This window comes from Mustela putorius, unplaced genomic scaffold (assembly GCF_011764305.1).
Source record: "Mustela putorius furo isolate JIRA1106 unplaced genomic scaffold, ASM1176430v1.1 tig00000228_pilon_pilon_pilon, whole genome shotgun sequence".
Classification (NCBI taxonomy): domain Eukaryota; kingdom Metazoa; phylum Chordata; class Mammalia; order Carnivora; family Mustelidae; genus Mustela; species Mustela putorius.
Genome location: NW_025421322.1, coordinates 10,503,233 through 10,522,181, shown reverse-complemented (window position 1 = coordinate 10,522,181; position 18,949 = coordinate 10,503,233).

The following is an 18,949-nucleotide window of genomic DNA, read 5'->3' as shown; positions in this document are numbered from 1 at the left end:
AGGATTGTAAGAACTATTTGCAAAGTTGAGAGTGGAAGTGGGGATTAGTGAAACAGTAAACACAGCACAGAAGTAAATAATGAGAGGGGCCAGGAAAGGACTATGAAGTCTGTGAACTGGATGCGAAGGGGAGGAAACACTGAAGAGTAGTTTCAAAGTGATTTCAAAGTGCACAAAGTGAACAAGTCAGTAAATATCTACAGCAATTCGGGGCACCAGGGTGGCTCAGTGGGTGAAAGCCTCTGCCTTCAGCTCAGGTCATGATCCCAGGGTCCTGGGATCCAGCCCCACATCAGGCTCTCTGCTCAGTAGGGAGCCTGCTCTCTCTCTCTCTCTGCCTACTTGTGATCTCTGTCTATCAAATAAATAAATAAAGTCTTTAAAAAAAAATCTATGGCAATTCAAATACTAATTTCCAGGACGTGTATGTGTGACTGGGTGAGAGTTTTTGTTTGTTGATTGGCTTTGAGTGAGGGGTGCTCCCTCTGGTTTTAGGGGGTGTTTTGTGGTAGACAATGGGATATGCACAGTTTTTGCTTTGGAAGAATTACTACAAATGAATGTAGAAGGGTCCAAACTTCTGGGTCATACAATTCTCATTGTGAAGGTTTTGAGCCCGCATTCCCAATAAATTATATGCACACATATAAGAACAATCATGTAATTTCATTTTGTACATATCTTTACATTTCATCTTTATTTTGTAATATATGCTTTTGTGTTTTTTATATATCTACATCTTTAAAAGTGAGATAAAAATAAACACAATTAGAAGTTCCAACATTTCTTACCCTAGCAATGTTTGGGTGTATATTCTACTCTACCACTCGATACTACTAGACTTACTGCAAATGACAAAATTTTGAAGCTTTCTTGAAGGTAAGTTACATTCTTACTGGGTGAAAAAGTTTGTTAAGTATTTCAATTATCTATGTTCTTCAGTTTTAACTTGCTTGACCAAATTATGCCAGATGTATTTACTACCCTACATAATAGATGTATATAATTTCTCCAAGTACTGAGGGTTTTTCTTTACATATGTTAATCTGAGGTTATCACTTGCCTATAAATATATAATTTCACCATCCAATTGGATGATTTCCCTCAGATATGTATAAATATATACATATATAAATAAGCATGAGTAAATTTAATATATAATATATAGATATATACATATATATGTAGATCTGTTGAAATAGAGTCACAGATACATACACAGACAACCAGAGAGAACCAGATAAACAGATACATCTGTTCATTAACGACTTTCCCCATTAATTCTCCTTTGCAAGATGCTAATGTTACCACTGTTTTGAATTTCTATGTGCCTAGTCTATCCTTGCCATTCCTTTTACACTTAATATCTTTGTTATTTTAGTTTTGTCCCTTGGAAACAGCAGATATTTGAATTTGAGTTTTTTTCTTTTCTTCTCTTTAAGGCAAAATTATATGTATATATTTTAATACACCCCTTGTTTATAATTTACCCTATAGCTTTTCTTATTCCTATGTTTTGTCCTGTGCACTACAGGTGTATATTCTCTGCTTTTGTCAATTAGAAGTTATCTAAAGTGTTTTAAAAACTCAAAACATGTTTGAAATCACTTTCTTCAATTATCAATATCAAGAATACAAGAGAAACCTCTTGACTCTCCCATGTAAATAAGAAACTTAGTAGGATTTTGCTTACCTTAATTTTATCCCACTTAATATTTATAAAATATGGCTTTTTAAGGCAGGGATTATTTTAATTTTGTATATTTTCTTTGGGCATAGTTTTACATATGTATTATTTTTTAATTTAAGTTTACAGCAAGCATTCTGACTTCTATGTGTCACTGGTATCTGTGCTTAACATCAATCCTTTCATGGCCTAATTTGTCCTTTTATTGAGTTTGTTGCTAGTGTGTGTCTTGCTCCAATTGCATTTTTAAAGATGTATGGGTAATATAATTTTTGTATATTTGATTTTATGAGAATTTTTTCGTTTTAAGTAACTTTTTCACATACTTGTATTTTCCTATGTCCTATCTACAATAGAAAAAGAGAGAGAAGCTGGAAGTGACCTCAGCATCATGATAACAGGAGTCATTTCTCTTTGCTCTGGCCCTTTGATTAACAACTATTTGTACATTCATAACAGGATAAAGGGACTCTGCATTCTACCATCTGTGCTTTCAAAAGTGGGTGGATAGGACCTCAGCAAGGGCTGTGGATCCAAGAGAGTCCATGTGTCTGCCCCACTTCCACTCCCCTGGAGAAGGAAAAAGGGAACCTGGAGAGTACAAACCTGGGCAGATACTCACAGGCAACGGAGAATTTGTGGAAGTCCAGTGTGCCTGAAGGGAGAATCTGGCAAGCCACTGGAGTAGGTCAGAGGGGAGTTGGGATGCAGCCCTTCTCTCCAGGGGGTTACTGAAAGTACCTGGGCTTCTGGCAGTGGCAGTGGCAGTGGTTCCCCGGGGGCAGAGGAGGTAGAGCGGCACAGTGTCTCTCCCACAGAGGAATTCAAAAGCCAAAGTAGTGCGTGACTTCCTAGCTGTCCCAGTTGTGTAGGCTGTGGCTGGAGAAACCTGTGTCTTTCTAGCAGCACGCAGAATAAGAGACCTCCTTGATTGGGAGGGGAGAAAGAGGAAAGGAAAGGAAGCAGGTAAAAATCTCAAAGGGAATTGAAGGAATGCGTTCCATGCCATTAGCTTTGAGCCTTCGGCAGGAAGACTGTTCGTGGACCTCCGGAACTGCCCCACTGGAGGATACCCCAGTCGAACCCGTGAACACCCCCAAACTCTTAGATGCTAAGTCCACACACACTTCCAAGTGTACTGAGAGGCAGCGGCACATGGAGACCACAAGCTTGAGCTATAGCGCCACCTTCTGGAATTCAAAAGAAAGGTTTCTAATAGCCAGCCTGTTGAATCTAAGGGCCACACACACACACAACTTTAGGAATGGGTAGCCTACTTCAAACATAAAAAGCAGAAGTGTACATCTTCAAACACTGAAGAAGAAAAAAGAAAAAGAAATATGGCTTCAGAAAAAGAAAATAATTCTCTAGCAGCCATATGCAAAGGCATGGAATTCTACAATGTAACAAATCAAGAACTCAAACTAGCTGTTATGAAAAAATTCAATAAGCTACAATGAAACTCAGAAAGACCATTCAATGATCCTAGTAATAAAAAACAGAAGGCTTTCTTTAACAAATATTGAAATTATAAAAAGACACAAACAGAAATTCGGGAACTGAAGAATTCAATAAAATGAGAAGAATGCACTAGAAAACATTGGTAACAGGACAGACCAGATGAAAGAAAGACTATGTGACTTGGAGCATAGGAATATAGAAATAACAGAAGAGGAAAGAGAACTAAGATTTTTTTTTTAAAGAAACTCGGGGCGCCTGGGTGGCTCAGTGGGTTAAAGCCTCTGCCTTCAGCTCGGATCATGATCCCGGAGCCCTAGGATTGAGCCCCACATCAGACTCTCTGCTCAGCAGGGAGCCTGCTTCCCTTCCTCTCTCTCTCTCTCTCTCTCTGCCTGCCTCTCTGCCTACTTGTGATCTCTGTCTGTCAAATAAATAAATAAAATCCTTAAAAAAAAAAAAGAAAGAAAGAAAGAAAGAAAGAAAGAAAAAAGAAACTCTACCAGAGCTATTAGATCAGAAAGGTAAATGTAAGAATTGGTACACCTGAAGGTGAAGAGAAGCAGAAGAGAACAGAGATTATTTAAAGAAATAATAGCTGAGAACTTCCCAAACCCAGGCAAGAACTTGGACATATATGTCTGCAAAACTAATAGAACACCCTATGAGCTCAATGCAAGAGATCTTCTACAGGACACATTGTAATAAAAGCATCAAAAGTCAGTGATAAAGAATCTTAGAAGCAGCCAGGGGTGGGGGAAACAGCCTACAAAAGGATCCCAATTAAGCTACAAGCAGATTTCTCAGCAGAAACTCTACATACCAGAAAAGAGTAGAAGGGCATATTTAAAGTGTTGAAAACTAAAAATTGTGAGCCAAGAATACTTTATCTGGTGAAGGCATGAAGGAGAAATAGAGGCTTTCCCAGACAAACAAAAGCTGAGGGACTTCACCATTGCTGGGCCTGCTTTACAGAAAATGCTGAAAGGACATCTTGAAGCTGAAACAGAAGGAACCAATCAGAGACATGAAAACATATGAAGATGTAGAACAATCTAGTAAAATAAAAAATAGCCATAATTAGAAAACTGTAATTCTATATTTAAGGGTATGTTAACTGCCTAACTACAGTATAACCATTAAAAGAAGAGCATTAGAAATAACTATAGCACTATGATTTGTTAATGAATACCCAGCATAGAAATAATCACATCATCAAAAACATGAAAAGGGCAGAGTAAAAGGGTGGGGTTTTTACAGGCAAATGAAGGTTAGTTGCTCTCAGCATAAAATGGACAGTTTTATCTATGAGATGTTTTATGGTAAGCCTCATGCTAACCATAAAACAGAAATCTATAGTAAATTCATGAAATATAAAGAAAGGGGAAGACAGAGTGTACCACAATGGAAAACCACACCAATTTACAAAAGTAGGCAGAAACGAAGGGACAAAGAAACAATGGAATACAAAGCAAGGAGAAGGCAACCAAGAAGATGACAGAAGTAAGTCCTTACTTACCATTTCAGCTTGAAAGACACAACTAGACTCAGAGTGAAGGGACATAAAGAGATATTCCAGCAAGTAGAAACCAAAAGAAAGTGGAAGTAACCATACTCATATCAGGCAAAATAGACTTTGAGCTAAAAACTGGTAACAAAAGACAAGGAAGGCCATTGTATAATGATGAAAGGATCCATAAATCAAGAATATAAAATAATTATACGTATGTGTGTGTATGCACCCAACATCAAATGACCTAAATACATTAAGCCAGTACTAACAGTTCTAAAGGGAGAAAGAAGGAACAATACAATAATACTAGGGAGTTTCAATACATCATTATCAGCAATGGATAGATCATCCAGACAGAAAATCAACAAGGAAACGTGGGATTTGAACTACACTTTAGATCCAATGGACTTAGACATACACAGAACATTCCATCCAACAGCAGAATACATATTCTCCTCAAGTGCACACAGAACATTCTCCAGAAAAAAGCATATTATAGGCCACAAAATAAGTCTTAGCAAATCTAAGATTAAAATTATATAAACTATTTCTTTTGATCATTATGTTATGAAACCAGAAATCAACAAGAAGAAAGCTGGAAAGCCTACAAGTATGTGGAATCTGAGCAACACATTTTGGAAAACCAATGGGTCAAAGGAGAAATAAAAAGGGTAATAAAGATTTTCTCAAAACAAGAAAATGGAAACTATCAAATCCTATGGGATGTTGCAAAAAACAGTTCTGAGAGGAAAATTTATAGTGATAAATGTCTGTACTAGGCAATTAGAAATATTCAAACAATAACTTTACACCTCATAACTAACTTTACATAACTAACTTTACACCTCAAGGAACTAAAGAAAAAGAAAAAACAAAACAAAACAAAACAAGGCCCAGATTTAGCAAAAGGAAAGAAATGAAGATCAGAGCAGAAGTAAAGGAAATAGAAACCAGAAAAAATATAATAGAAAGGATCAACAAAACTAAGAGCTGGTTTTTCAAAAAGAAAAATATTTGGGGGGAAAAAATAAACCTTAGCTAGACTAAGAAAAAAAAAGAAGATGCAAAAAAAAAAATTAGGAATGAAAGGAGATAGACAACTGATACTGTAAAAATACATAAGATCATAAGAGACAACCATGAACATTATGTGCCAACAAGTTTGATAACCCAGAAGAAATGGGTAAATTCCTGGAAACACACAACCTACTATAGCCAAATCACGAAGAAATAGAAAATCTGAATAGACCAATAATAAGTAAAGAGATCACATCAACAATCAAAAACCTCAGTACCAGAAAACCCCAGTACCAGACTGTTTCACTGCTCACTGGCAAATAAAGAAGAATTAATGTCAATCCTTCTCAAATTAAAAAAAAAAAAAATTGAAAAAAGGAAGTAGTTCCAAACTCATTCTATAAAGCCAGAATTACCCTGGTAGCAAAACTAAATAAGGGCACATTAAGAAAACTATAAACCAATATCTCTGATGAATACAGATGCAAAAATTCTCAAACTATTAGCAAACCAATTCAAGAACATATTAAAAGGACTATGCACCATTACCATGTGGGATTTACCCTTAGGATGGTTCAACATACATAAATCAAAAATGTAGTATATCACATTAATAGAATGAAAGATAAAAAATCACATGATCCTGGGGCACCTGGGTAAGTCAGTCAAGTTAAATGTCTGTCTTCGGCTCAGGTCATGATCCCAGGATCCTAGGAGAGACTCCCACATTGGGCTCCCTGCTCTGTAGGGAGCCTGCTTCTCCCTCTCCCTCTGCCTGCTGCTTCCCCTGCTTGCTCTCTCTCTCTCTCTGTCAAATTAATAAAATCTTTTTTAAAAAATCACATGATCTTCTCAATAGATACAGAAAAAGAATTTGACAAAATACCACATCCTTTCATGATAAAAACTCTCAACAGATTGAGTATAAAAGGAACACACCTCAACATAATAAAGGCCATATACAAAAAACCCACAGCTAATATTGTACTCAGTGGTGAAAACCTGAAGGCTTTTCCTCTAAGATCAGGAATAAGACAGTGATGGCCTACTCTCACCGTGCTTCTGCAATATATCACAGAAAGTCCTTGCTAGAGAAATTAGATAAGACAAAGAAACAAAAGGCTTCCAACTCAGAAAGGAAGAAGTAACAATTATTTGCAGATATGACTTTGCATATAGAAAACCCCAGAGACTCAACAAAAAAAAATTACTGAAGCTAGTCAAAGTAAGTAAATTTGCAGAATATAAAATTGATATACAGAAGTCAGTTGCATTTTTATTCACTAATAATGAAACATCAGGAAAAGAAATAAAGATAAAGATCCCATTTACAATAGCATCAAAAACAATAAAACCCCTAGGACTAAATTTAACTGAGAAAGTAAATGATCTGCATAATGAGAAGTATAGATTTTGTTGAAAGAAACTGAAGCAGAGACAAACAAATGGAAAATGGAAAGACATCCTGTGTTCATGGATCAGAAGAATTAATATTGTTAGGATGTCCATACTACCCAAAGCCATCTATGGATTCAGTGTAATCCTCATTGAAATACCAAAGGCATTCTTCACAGAGACAGAAAAAAACTTCTAAAATTTGTATAGAACCACAAAAGATCCTGAATAATTAAAGAAACCTGAGAAGGAAGAACAAGGTGGGAGGCGCCGTCACTCTTCATTTCAAACTATACTAGAAAACTACAGCTTTTAAAACACACAAACAGATAATAGTAGGATACTGGCATGAGAATGGATATACACAGGCCAACTGAACAGAATAGAGAGCCCAGAATTAGCAACCCCCACATATGGTGAACTAATAATCAACAATAAGGAAAGGATAGTCTCTTCAACAAATGGTGTTGTGAAAACTGGATAAACACATGCAAAACAATGAAAGTGAGTCCCTTATCCTACACCATTCACAAAAATTAACTCACAATGAATTAAAGATTTAAACATAAGACCTGATACCATAAAACTCCTAGAAGAAAATGTAAGGAGGAAGCTCCTGGATATACATTAGCAATGATTTTTTTTGATAGGACACCAATTCTTTTGCATAGTTAATTAACAAATGAGAAGTCAACCTATAGAATGGGAGAAAGTTTTTGTAAACCATATATTAGATAAAGGGTTAAATCCAAAATATATAAATAATTCACGTAATTCAGTGGGTTAAGCCTCTGCCTTAGGCCTGGGTCATGATCTCGGGGTCCTGGATGGAGCCCTGCATCGGGCTCTCTGCTGAGTGGGGAGCCTGCTTCCCCCTCTCTCTCTGCTTGCCTCTCTGCTTACTTGTGATTTCTCTCTGTGTCAAATAAATAAAATATCTTTTAAAGGGGGGGAGGGGCAGAGGAACTAAATAGACATTTTTCTAAATGAGACATCCAAAGAACAAACAGGTAAATGAAAAGATGTTCAATATCACTCATCATCAGGAAAATGTAAATCAAAGTCACAAGGAGCTGTCACATTGCTCCTGTTAGAACAACTATCATCAAGAAGATTGGAGATAAGGAGTGCCTGGGGTGGCTCAGTCGGTGAGTCATCCAGCTCTTGATTTGGGCTTAGGTCATGATCTCAGGGTTGTGAGATTGAGCCCTGTGTTGAGCTCCACACTCAGCAGGGACTTTCTTGAGATTCTCCCTCTCCCTCTGCCCTTCCCCTCACTCAAGTCCGTTCTCTCTCTTTCTCTCTCTAAAATAAATAAATCTTTACCCAAAAAATGACAAGAGATAAGTGTTGGCAAGGATGTGGAAAAAAGGGAACTCTTGTCACTGTTGGTTGGAATATAAATTATTCCAGCCACTATTGAAAACAGTATTGTGGTTTGTCAAAAAATTAATAGATCTACCACATGATCCAGCAATTCTAAAAGTAATTGAAATATATACCCAAAGGAAATGAAAACAGAATATTGAAGACTTATGTATTCCCATATTTATTGCAACATTATTCACTATAGCCAAGATACGGAAACAACCGAAGTGTCCACCAATACACACACACACACACACACACATACACACACACACACACACTGGAATGCTATCCAGGCATGAGGAGGAGGACATTCTGCCATTTTTGACAACTTAGATGGGCCCTGAGCACACTATACTAAGTGAAAAAATTCAAACAGAAAGACAAGCACTTATATGTGGAATCTAAAAAAGCTAAACTCATAAAAATAGAGCAAAATGGTGGTTACCAGGTGATGGGTGGGGAGGGCAGACAGAGGTTTAAGGGTGTAAACTTGAAATTAGTAGTAAATAAGTCCTAAAGATTTAATGCACAATATAGTGAATATAGATAATAATACTGTGTTATAATCATAAAACTTGATAAGAGACTAAAATGGAATTACTCCAACCACTAAAAAGAAATTATAAAAATGGAGGTTTTAGTTATCGTTACAATTGCAATCATACTTCAGTGGATAAATGTATTAAATTAACATGATGTACAACTTAAATTTAATTATGTCAGATTACTTTCAATAAAAAATATTTTTAAAAAAGAAAAGACAATGATGTCTTCCAGTAGTGCATAAACATTGTATCCTTAGAGTCTAACACTGGTGTTGTAAAGTATAAAACCAGTTTCATTTCATTTGTTGTTTTTAAAAGTTTTTTTTTTTTTAAGTTTATTTTTTTTTTTTAGTACTCTCTATACCTGTCCTGGGGCTCAAACTCATGACCCTGACATCAACAGTCACATGCTCTTCCAACTGAGCCAGCCAAGCACCTCAGTTTTTCATTTGTAATAAGTCTGATTTGTTTCTACTTTGCTTTTTTTCTTCTGCATCTAGACATTTAAATAAGAGTGCTTTGTTTCTCTGAAATTCAAAACAATTCATCAATGGTTTTCTTCTCAATTTTGCTTGCTATTTGGTGTCTTTTATTTACAACGGGTCTTTCTTAGGTCAGTAAAGCTTTATGCTCTTGTATATTTGATTTTTATTACTCTTCATTTTTTTCTGATCAGGAACATTTTTCAAAGTTCGAAAGAATTTTTTGAAAAATTGACTACACCCTTCACTGCTTCTATTAAAGCTATAAATCATACATTATTTTATTTTGCACAGCAAGGTATTTCTTATTTTTACCTGCATACAAGTCCCTTTTTCTTATTTCTAATCACATTTATTTGTGATACATAATATATATTATCTTTACCAAATTTTTTCTATGTTTTATTAAAAACCTAAAGCAGGTGTTATAAAATTTACTTTTGTGTATTAAACAATTTTTGGAAGTCTGATTTTTTTTCTACAACGCCTGCCCCCCCCAAAAAATGTTCTTATTCTTCAGACTGTAGAATCTTTCCCTAAGTCCAGTGTTCTTTTCATCGGATTCCTTGTGATTCAGTGAGGAGAGCTCTATTCAACTGAAGCATTTTCCACAGAAACAGCATGAGAACATTCTCCTTGAGACCCAGACTCAGTGCTGTGGTTGACGTGCACCACCTCCAAACTACTTCCTGATGTCTAACATTCATTCTTTCAGTGTTAGTATGCTGAATTAACTGCAGGCTTCTGGAACATATCAGATCATTCTCAGGGGACTGAAGTACTCCTCTTCCCTCTTCTCTGGAGGTGTTCACCCGCAGCAGGCATCCTGATAATCCACAGTATAATGCTTGGTGGGACAGATTCTAGAGCCCCATGGCTTACATCCAAATCCTGACTCCACAACTTGGAATTTTGTGTATGGGTACCTGCTTTGTAGGATGCCTTTGGAAGCTATGGAGGGAGAAGCATTTTGCAAACTTTTCCTAGTTTTCTCATTTCTAAAACAGAGATCTAGTTTTCCCTCACAGGGTTGTCATAACAAAATGAGTTTACTATGCATAAAACACTTGGAATGATGCCTGACCCAGAGTTACTCTTCTATAGCATGTTTACTATGTTTAAGGAACTTTAGCTTTTGAACAGATTGTGTAGAGATTTGCAGGCTCCACATTTACACAGAGCAATGCACTATCATTTAGGAACTGATACCACAAGAGCAAAAAGCAAAATAGCTAAAGATACTCACCTAATGAGAAAATCTCCCTAACTGTTGACAGTCCACTCCATACTGAGGAAGCTGCCTGCACAGAACTGGTTCCTCTTTGGATGTGCTACTCCTGACACTACACTGTCATCATTGTGTCAATCTCACAAGGTGTATTTATGCCCATTAAAATCCTCATGTGGAAAATGTGTTCTTAATGATAGACGTATTCTCATTATCTGGCTAGCAATGCACAATGAAGAAAAGAGAGCCGTGATTTTGAAATCAGAGACATGTGAAAGGATAAGGCAGAAGAGGCAAATAAGATAGGAGACGGCGAGACGAAGGACAATGGGCTGAACAACACGGCAGACTTGAAATTACTGTTACAAAGACACCTGTGACATTTCGGAAAAACAACAACAACAACAACAACAAAGAGACAGTGGGTTGTGAGAGGGCAAAAATGCTAAGTAGGCAATTGTCTCACAAAGGACTGGGACGTATGATAAGGTGTGGGTCCCACTTCACGACTCCCACAAAGCACGTGCTAGGTGGCAGATACTTGGGAGGTTGGGAGGGACACCAAACAGAATCAGTGGTGAATGTGCAGAAAGGGGTTCCTTCCCTGTGTGCATCGAAAAAAATCTCTTAAGGGAATAAAAGTCAGAGAGTGGGATAGATTGATGATGGGGTAGAATTATTTGGCCACAAACACAGCCCACCCCATTATGCTCATCTTCTCTGATTATATGGTAAAAATGCCAAGGGTGATGAGTGCACTGACCACTTGCAAAACAGCCTTTTGTTTCTTTGCCAGATCTTCTTCCCTCAATGGTCCTCTATTATCAGTAGTCCTTACGCATCAGACATTTTAAGAAACCTAAACAAACTACCTGAATGAAATAGAATTTGACCCATGTTTACTGAAGAAAGACATCATACTTTCTTCGTGTTCTTCCACTCTACCTAGATAAAGTATGAGACAAACCATTTTCTAGTAATTTTGCTTGAAATCATTTTAATAATTGGCATATTTCAGATGGAAACTCCTTTTCATGTTAATCATCTGAGTAACTGTCTCAATCCATGTCCCTTTTATTTTTTTTTAATTTTCTTTATTTAAATTTTTTAGTGTTCTAAGACTCATTGTTTATGCACAACACCCAGTGCTCCTTAGAACCCACCACCAGGCTCACCTTTTAAAAACCACAATCACCAGGGCACCTGGGTGGCTCAGTGGGTTAAGCCTCTGCCTTCGGCTCAGGTCGTGATCTCGGGGTCCTGGGATCGAGTTCCGCATTGGGCTCTCTGCTTGGCAGGGAGCCTGCTTCCCTTCTCTCTCTGCCTGCCTCTCTGCTTGTGATCTCTCTCTGTCAAATAAATAAATAAAATCTTTAAAAAACACACACACACACACACATAATCACCTTCTTGATTCAATAAATGGCCTTGCTCTTAACAGGAGTAGGCACAGTTTAGACAGAATAGAGTACAGTTCTCACTGTGTCCTGAAGATGGCAGGCAGGGATTTAGACTGAGTTTAAGAGCTCTAGGGAAGACTTCCCCTATTACTATTCAGGCCTCCTAGTACTGAATCCATCAACAAGCCCCGTTTCATTTTATCCCCAACTTTCCTGAAGTAGATCTGAAACACTGAAATACCTACCCTCATCGAACTAATACATATCACCTCACAGTTGCCTTTCTTTTTGTGGTGCAAACACTTAGATCTACTCATGGAAAATACCATGTATATGATACGTTATTTAAACTATCATCATTGTGCTCTACATTAGACCCCCAGAATTTTTCATTTTATAACTGAAAATCTCTACCCTTTGATTAACATCCTATTTCTCCCACACCTTAGTCCCTGGCAACCACCATTCTACTCTCTGCTTCTATGAGTTCAACTTTTCAAAAATTCTCTTTTGAGTACATTGTTTAGGCCAAGGATTATGCTAGATTTGGTTGGGCAATACCATTCGGTTTTTAAAATTTACTATTACTTACCCTATAGTTTAGAAAAACACTGGAAAAAGAGGAAGCAAAATGGCAGAGGAGTAGAAGACTGAAATATGAATGGGTCCCAGGAGTTCAGCTGGATAGGTATCAAACTATTCTGAACACCTACAAATTCAATAGGAGATAGAAGAGAAGAAGGGAAGCAATTCTAGAAACAGAAAACTGATGACTTTCTGGAAGGTAGGATGTGTAGAGAAGTGAATTGGAAGCAACTGGAAGATAGACCGTGGTGGGAGGGACTGGCTCCGGGCAAGAAGTAGAGCACAAAATCAGAACTTTGAGAAGTCTGCTCCACTGAGGGACATGGCTCCAGAGGCTAAGTGGGGGTAGAGGACTCACAGGGGGAAGTGTGGTCTCAGGACCCACGGGGTCACAGATTAACTGGGGGTGTCTGAGGGTGGCAGAGCTCCCAGGTATTGGAGTGGGGAAGCCAACTGCAGACACGGAGCCAAGGAGTGAGCTCTCAGCTTGGGTTACCGTCAATCATGATCCAAGCCACAGTCAGGCCACTGCTTTTCGAGCAGGGACCCCACAAGTGGCAGATCCTGAGAGACCCCTTCCTTCCTCCTCCAGGAGGACCAGGATGGGAGCATGCAGCAGGAATCTGCTAAGTTTGGAGAATACAAACGGGACCATGCACTAGAGTTAGAAACACTTGGTCACAGGCCAGGTGAGCACAGACATGGCCAGAGACCAGGGAGATAGGAGGAATTGACTAATTTTCTCTGAGGGAGCATGGAGGAGTGGGGCTCCAAGCTCTCGGCTCCTCGGCCAGAGATTGGGAGGCTGCCATTTACATTCCCATCCCCCAAAGCTCTACAGAAAGTGTCCAGGGAACAATAGTTACAGAGAGTGAGCCCAAGGAGATTACTTAGCCTGGCTCCTGGCAAGGGCAGTGCAATTCTGCCTTGGGCAAAGGCATTTGAGAATCACGGCAACAGCCTCCTCCCCCAGAAGAACAACAAGAACATCCAGCCAAGAACAAGTTAACCAATTAATGAGAACTGCAAAACTCCAGAGCTATGGGAAAGCAACACATAGAATTCATGACTTTTTTACCCCATGATCACTTAGTCTCTCAAAGTTAAATTTGTTAAATTTTTTTTTCTTATTCTTTTTTTTAACTTTTCCTCTTTCCTCTTTTAATGTTTTAACTATCTTATCAATACCTTTTTAAAAAATCTTTTTAAATTTTAATTCTTATAGTCATATTTTATTCCTTCATTGTATTTAACCTTATTTTTGTACATATAGGTGTTTTTTTTTTCTTTAAAATTTTGGGATACAATTTCTTCTAATAGATCAAAATATACCCTAAATCTAGCACATGGCTTTGTTCTAGTCTCCAGCCTGATCACATTGTCTCTTTTTTTTCTTCTTTTTCCAGCCAACTTATCAATTCCGTTTTTAGAATCTTTTATTTTTCATCTTTATAGTCATATTCCATCCCTTCTTCATATTTAAACTTATTTTTGTATACATATATATAAGTTTTTCTTTCTTTACAATTTTGGGAGTCAGTTTCTTCTAAGAGACCAGAATACAGCCAAAATCAAGTGTGTAGCTCTGTTCTATTCACCAGTCTAATATATATTATTTTTTATTTTTTTATCTCCCTCCCCTTATTTCTCCCCCCAGTTTTGGTTCTCTTCTGATTTGGTTAGCATATATTTTTCTGGGGTCCTTGCCACCCTTTTAGTATTTTACTCTTTCATTCATATATTCTTATCTGGACAAAATGACATAGTGGGAAAACGCACTACAAAAAAAAAAAAAAAAAAAAAGAACAAGAGGCAGTACCGCCAGCTAGGAACCTAATCAATAATGGACATTGGTAGTATGTCAGAATTGGAGTTCAGAATGACAAATTTTCAAGGTGCTAGCTGGGCTCAAAAAAGCATGGAAAATATTAGAGAATCCCTTTCTGGAGAAATAATCTCTTTCTGGAGAAATAAAAGAACTAAAAATCTAACCAAGTTGAATTCAAAAAAGCTATTAATGAGGTGAAATAAAAAAATGGAAGCTCTTACTGCTAGGATAAATGAGGCAGAAGAGAGAATTAGTGATAAAGAAGACCAAATGATGGAGAATAAAGAAGCTGAGTAAAAGAGAGACAAACAATTACTGGACCATGAGGAGAGAATTCAAAAGATAAGTGATACTAGCCAATAGGATCCAACAGTACATTAAAGGGATTATTCACTACGACCAAGTGGGATTTATTCCTGGGCTGCAAGTTTGGTTCAACATCTACAAATCAATCAATGTGATATAATACATTAATGAAAGAAAGAACAACAACCATATGATACTCTCAATAGATGCTGAAAAAGCATTCAACAAAGTACAGCATTCTTTCTTGATCAAAACTCTTCAAAGTGTAGGGATAGAGGGGACATATCTCAATACCATCAAAGCCATCTATGAAAAACCCACAGCAAATATCATTCTCAATGGGGGAAAATAGAATTTTCCCCTAAGGTAAGGAAACGGTAGGGATGTCCACTATCACCACTGCCGTTCAACATAGTACTACAAGTCCTAGCCTCGGCAATCAGACAACAAAAAGAAATTAAAAGCATGCAAATCAGCAAAGAAAAAGTCAAACTCTCACTCTTTACAGATGATGTGATATTTTATGTAGAAAACCCAAATGACTCTACTCCAAAACTCCTAGAACTCATACAGGAATTCAATAAAGTGTCAGGATATAAAATCAATGCACAGAAATCAGTTGCATTTCTATACACCAACAACAAGACAGAAGAAAGAGAAATTAAGGAGTTGACCCCATTTACAATTACACTCAAAACCATAAGATATCTAGGAATAAACCTAACCAAAGAAGCAAAGAATCTGTACTCAGAAAACTATAAAGTATTCATGAAAGAAATGGAGGAAGACACAAAGAAATGGAAAAATGTTCCATGTTCATGGATTGGAACAACAAATATTGTGAAAATGTCTATGCTACCTAAAGCAATTTATACATTTAATGCCTTCCCTATCAAAATACCATCAATTTTTTTTGCAAAGAAATGGAACAAATAATCCTAAAATTTATATGGAACCACAAAAGACCCCAAATACCCAAAGGAATGCTGAAAAGAGAGCCAAAGTTGGTGGCATCACAATTCCAGACTCCAAGCTCTATTACAAAGCTGACATCATCAAGGCCATATGGTACTGGCACCAAAACAGACACAGAGATCAATGGAACAGAACAGAGAGCCCAGAAATAGACCCTCAGCTCTATGGTCAACTAATCTTCAGCAAAGCAGCAAAGAATACCCAGCAGGAAAAAGACAGTCTCTTCAACAAATGGTGTTAGGGAAATTGGACAATCACATGAAGAAGAATGAAATTGGACCATTTCTTTACACCATATACAAAAACAGACTCAAAAATGGATGAAAGACCTCAATGTGAGACAGGAATCCATCCAAACCCCTGAGGAGAACACAGGCAGCAACTTCTTTGACCTCAGCCACTTCTTTGACCTTCTTCCTTGACACATCGCCAAAGGCGAGTGAAGCAGGGGCAAAAATGAACTATTGGGACTTCATCAAGATCAAAAGCTTTTGCACAGCAAAAGGAAACAACCAACAAAACCAAAACTGACACAATGGGAGAAGATACTCACAAATCAGATAAAGGGCTAGTACCCCAAATCTATAAAGAACTTATCAAACTCAACACCCAAAGAACAAATAATCCCATCAGGAAATGGGCAGAAGACATGAGCAGACATTTTGTCAAGGAAGACATACAAATGGCCAACATACACATGAAAAAATGCTCAACATCACCCGGTATCAGGAAAATACAAATCAAAACCTCAGTGAAATACCACTTCACACCAGTCAGAATGACTAAAATTATCAAGTCAGGAAACAAAGATGTTGGCAAGGAAGCAGAAAAAGGGGAACCCTCTTGCAGTGTTGGTGGTAATGCAAGCTGGTGCAGCCACTCTGGGAAACAGTAGGGAGGTACCTCAAAAAGTTGAAAATAGAGCTACCCTATGACCCAGCAATCACACTACTGGGTATTTACCTTAAAGATACAAATGCAGTGATCTGAAGGGGCACATAGACCCAAATGTTTATAGCAGCAATGTGCACAATAGCCAAACTATGGGAAGAAACTAGATGTCCATCAACAGATGAATAGATAAAGAAGATGTGACAGATTACACATACACACACACACACACACACACACACATGACGGAATACTATGCAGCCATCAAAGAAATGAAATCTTGCCATTTGCAACAACGTGGATGGAACTAGAAGGTATTATGCTAAGCAAAATAAGTCAATCAGAGAATGACAATTATCACATGATCTCTCTGGTATAAGGAATTTGAGAGGCAGGGCAGGGGGTTGTGTGCGGTAGGGAAGGAAAAAATGAAACAAGATGGGATTGGGAGGGAGACAAACCATAAGAGACTCTTAATCTCACAAACAAACTGAAGGTTGCTGAGGGGGTAGGGGAGAAGGATAGAGTGGCTGGGTTATTGGCACTGGGGAGGGTATGTGCTATAGTGAGTGCTGTGAAATGTGTAAGCTTGATGATTCACAGACCTGTACCCCTGGGGCTAATAATACAATATAGGTTAGGTTTAAAAAACCCACTGGGCAATTTTTTTTTAAAGATTTTATTTATTTATTTGACAGAGAGAAATTACAAGTACACTGAGAGGCAGGCAGAGAGAGAGAGAGAAGGAAGCAGGCTCCCTGCTGAGCAGAGAGCCCAACGCAGGACTCGATCCCAGGACCCTGAGATCATGACCTGAGCGGAAGGCAGCAGCTTAACCCACTGAGCCACCCAGGCGCCCCCCCACTGGGCATTTTATTTCATGGAGAAAAGGTAAGAATTTTCAACAGCACTTTACTATAATTCAATGGTGCACAGGCAGCTGTAACTAAATAGGTGGGAGAAAATAGTGTATAAGGCAGTAATCAAGATAGAAGACTATCTAGCAATACTTTTAAAATCCTACTGGGATTACCACCAAAAAAAAAAAAAAAAATTTTGAAGATTGACTCCAAAAACACAACCCTTTTCTTAAAGTCTTCCCTTTGGAATTTAATTTGTTTGTAATAATAAAATCATAAAATATTTTTCCCAAAAAAACCTGTGTTAACCTTACCAATTGAGTAGAGTTGGAATTATCAATACTAAGAAATAAACCTTCATTGTATTACAAAAGCCAATAAAGAGAGCTATATTTTAAAATAAGGGAATTTGAAAGATCAAGAGATGCCAGGGAAAATATTCCCTTTCCAGATCTTGAAATTTAAATCGAATACATTTTCTTGTACCACACTGATGCTGGGCAAATTGAAGTCACTGAAAAGTGATGGTTTATTTCTATAAATTCACATCTTCTTAGTGTCCCATACCATTTAACATGACAAAGTACTGAAAATAAAGTCATAAAGAGTAAATTTTAAATTAGTATCCAATATTAGAAAAGACTAAAATAACACGAATACAAAATGCCAGATGGTATCAGGAATTCCATCTTGGAAAATGAAAAAAGGGCACTAGTGGAAAAACTGGTGATATCTGAACAAAATCTGTAGTTTAGTTAATAGCATAGTATCAATGTTAATTTCTAGGTTTTGACAAATGAACCAAGGTTCTGTGACACATTAATATTAGGCCTGGGAAACAGGGTGAAGGTATATGGGAATGAATGCTCCATATTTGCACCTTTCCTATAAATCTAAAATTATCCAAAAATTAAAAGTTAAAAATATACTAGTACTCTATCTATTTAGCAAGCCCAACTAAGCACCTACCATATATCAGGTAATGTTCCAGATGCTGGAGACACAAACCCTGCTAATGCTGTTCATAGCCTAATAGGGAGATACTAAGTATTGGAGATATTAAGTATTAATTTTAACAAAAATTTTATTAAATATATTTTTAAATCTGCTGTTACTACTTTTATTTGGAAAAATTAAAAACCATGGAAAAATTAATATGAAAGATAAAAAAGATGGTATTGTCAGAAGCATAAAAGGGAGAAGTCAAACAGAAACAAACAGAATAATGGCAGAAGCAAAGAACAATTAGGTGAATGAAGTACACAATATGGTGCGGTAAGGGACATCTTCTTTACCACTGTTTACTTTTAGACTTTTCTTGACTAAAATAGGCATTTTAAAAATAACTGCAAAGCAAATCTGACCTAAATGGTACAATTCCCATGGAAAATTTCATGCACTGTTTTGT